Below are 3,715 nucleotides of genomic sequence, written 5' to 3' on the forward strand. Positions count from 1 at the left end.
AATATATTCCATGACACATTCTACACTATATTCTATAACATAATCTACACTATATTCTATAACACACTCTACACTATATTCCACACATCATATAGGTCGATCAAGAAAAACCTGTCCTCTAATTAATGAGCTGACAGAAGTGTGTAGTTGCTGCCTCACAGATTCAGTGTCCTGTAGTGTCTCCAGTTCACACTTCACAGTGTGGATCCTTCAGTTAACTAGAAGTAAACTACTTCTAGTTTCAGGCACAATGTCATTACTATAGCAGCCAATGTGAATAAGACTGAAAATGAGGAGTGCCACGTGAAGATCACTTGCAATATATAATATGTACCATCAGTCAGGAAGCTTGGATTCAGATAAAATATGCAAAAAATCAGATTTGGACTGACAGTGTGAACCTAGCGATAAAGCTTGCAGTTAATCAAGATCCGCCATCTTGCTACTACTGTTGACTTCTGTTGTGCATTGTCCAACGCCCTCTGTTGATGACACATCCTTGATTACAATGGTTCCGCTCAAAACTGGTGGAAACATGGGCTGGTACACTAGCTGGCACCAAGGTTCAGAGAATCCTGAACAGAACTGGTTCAAGAACTCATTCCCTGTTGGTCGAAGAGCGATATAAGAGATAAAGTGACATAAGAGCATGTAATAAGGTTTTCCTTTTCAGTGTGGAACGTTGTCCTCATGTGTCAAATGAAAACCAATACACTCAATACTTCACATTTTCCCCTATTGTGCTTGCTTTTTTTGTCTGGCACAGGACATTCGGTATATGAAATGAGGACAGTGAAATGCACTATATGGTCAAAAGTATGTGGATACCTGATCATCACACACTTTTTTCAAACTTTTGCCACAAAGTTGAAAGCATACAGTTGTCTCTAATGTCTCTGTATGCTGTAGCAATAAATTGTCCTTCCCTGAAACTAAGAGGCTAAGCCGAATCCTGTTCCAACATGACAATGCCCCTGTGCATAAAGCAAGGCCCCTAAAGATATGGTTTGCCAAGGCTGGTGTGAAAGAACTTGAGTGGCCTGTACAGTGCCCTGATCTCAACCCCTTATACCTATTAAATCAGTTGGGATGCTGACTGCGAAGCAGGCCTTCTTGCCCATCAATAATGTCTGACCTCACTAATGCACTTGTGGTTGAATGGGCAAATCAATGGGCCATGCTCCAAAATCTAGTTGAAACCCTTCCCAAAAGAGTGGAGGTTATAACAACAAAGAGGAATCAACTCCATGGTTTGGAATGGGATGATCAGGTGTCCACAAACTTTTGGCTACATAGTGTATGTTGCATGAGCAAAATAGGAAATAGAGAAATGACTGAATATGTGCTACAATTAATTAACTCGGAAAAGAGATGAACTGAAATATAAAAAGACAATAAATGATAGAAGGATAAATAATATAGGCTTAATGTTGTTTATATTATACGAGTTTTGGACCTGGGCGGCACGGTGGTGTAGTGGTTAGCGCTGTCACCTCACAGCAAGAAGGTCCGGGTTCGAGCCCCGGGGCCGGCGAAGGCCTTTCTGTGTGGAGTTTGCATGTTCTCCCCGTGTCCGCGTGGGTTTCCTCCGGGTGCTCCGGTTTCCCCCACAGTCCAAAGACATGCAGGTTAGGTTAACTGGTGACTCTAAATTGAGTGTGAATGGTTGTCTGTGTCTATGTGTCAGCCCTGTGATGACCTGGCGACTTGTCCAGGGTGTACCCCGCCTTTCGCCCGTAGTCAGCTGGGATAGGCTCCAGCTTGCCTGCGACCCTGTAGAAGGATAAAGCGGCTAGAGATAATGAGATGAGAATGATGAGTTTTGGACCTTTTGAGACTTTAGGAAATGACTGATAGCGTGTATTTGTTCTCACTCGATAATCATTTTTTGTATTCAGTTATATTTTTAGAAGCTACGAAAAAAAAGAGCTCGTAATTTATTACATAGCTGTATATTATTCGAGCTGTTGATTTATTTATTTTGGTTATTTTTGGGAGTCCATAGGACAAAATGAACTAATCCCAATTTATTCTCTGACCTCTCCATAGAGTATGAAATATACAGTGCCTTGAAAAAGTATTCATACCCCTTGAATTTTTTCACATTTTTCCACCTTACAACCATGAACTTAAAAGTTTTTTATTGAGATTTTATGTGATAGACCAACACAGAGTAGCACATAATTGTGAAGTGAAATGAAAATGATAAATGGTCTTCAAAATTTTAAACAAATAAAAATCTGAAAAATGTGGTGTGCATTAATATTCAGCCCCCCTGTGTCAATACTTTGTAGAGCCACCTTTTGCTGCAATTACAGCTACAATTCTTTTGTGGTATGTCTCTACCAGCTTTGCATATCTAGACACTGACATTTTTGCCCATTCTTCTTTGCAAAATAGCTCAGGCTCAGCCAGATTGGATGGAGAACGTCTGTGAACAGCAATTTTCAAGTCTTGCCACAGATGCTCAATGGGATTTAGGTCTGGACTTTGACTGGACCATTCTAATTCATGAATATTCTTTGATCTAAACCATTCAATTGTAGCTCTGGCTGTATGTTTAGGGTCATTGTCTTGCTGGAAGGTGAATCTCCTTCCCAGTCTCAAGTCTTTTGCAGCCTCCAACAGGTTTTCTTCCAGGATTGCCCTGTATTTAGCTCCATCCATCTTCCCATCAACTCGGACCAGCTTTCCTGTCCCTGCTGAAGAAAAGCATCCCCATAGCATGATGCTGCCACCACCATGTTTCACAGTGGGGATGGTGTATGCAGGGTGATGAGCAGTGTTAGTTTTCCGCCACACATAGCGCTTTGCATTTAGGCCAAAAAGTTCAACTTTGGTCTCATCTGACCAAAGCACCTTCTTCCACATGTTTGCTGTGTCCCCTACATGGCTTCTGGCAAACTACAAATGGGACTTCTTATGCCTGTCTTTCAACAATGGCTTTCTTCTTGCCACTCTTCCAAAAAGGCCAGATTTGTGGAGTGTATGACATAGTTGTCCTGTGCACAGATTCTCCCACCTGAGCTGTGGATTTCTGCAGCTCTTCCAGAGTGATCATGGGCCTCTTGGCTGCTTCTCTGACCAGTGCTCTCCTTGCTCGCTCTGTCAGTTTAGGTGGGCGGCCATGTCTTGGTAGGTTTGCAGTTGTGCCATACTTTTTCCATTTTTGAATGATGGACTGAACAGTGCTTCTTGAGATGTTCAGAGCTTGGGATATTTTTTTTATAATCTAACCCTGCTTTAAACTTCTCCAGAACTTTATCCCTGACCTGTCTGGTGAGTTCTTTGGTCTTCATGATGCTGTTTGTTCTTCAGTGTTCTCTAACAAACCACTGAGGCCTTCACAGAACAAGTGTATTTATGTCAAGAGTAAATTACACACAGTAGGACTCTATTAACTAATTAGATGACTTCTGAAGGCAATTGATTGCACTGGATTGTATTTAGAGGTATCAGAATACACATATCAGTATGATTTTATTTGTTTAAAATTTTGAAGACCATTTATCATTTTCGTTTCACTTCACACGTATGTCTGTTGGTCTATCACATGAAATCTCAATAAAAAACTTTTAAGTTCGTGGTTGTAAGGTGGAAAAATGTGAAAAAGTTCAAGGGGTATGAATACTTTTTCAAGGCAGTGTACATGAACTCTAGCTGAAGGGCTGATTAGTACCGTAGCCTACTAAATAGTGAGTGGAACCAGGACGCC

The sequence above is a fragment of the Neoarius graeffei genome, chromosome 7 (genome assembly GCF_027579695.1).
Source record: "Neoarius graeffei isolate fNeoGra1 chromosome 7, fNeoGra1.pri, whole genome shotgun sequence".
Taxonomy (NCBI): Eukaryota; Metazoa; Chordata; class Actinopteri; order Siluriformes; family Ariidae; genus Neoarius; species Neoarius graeffei.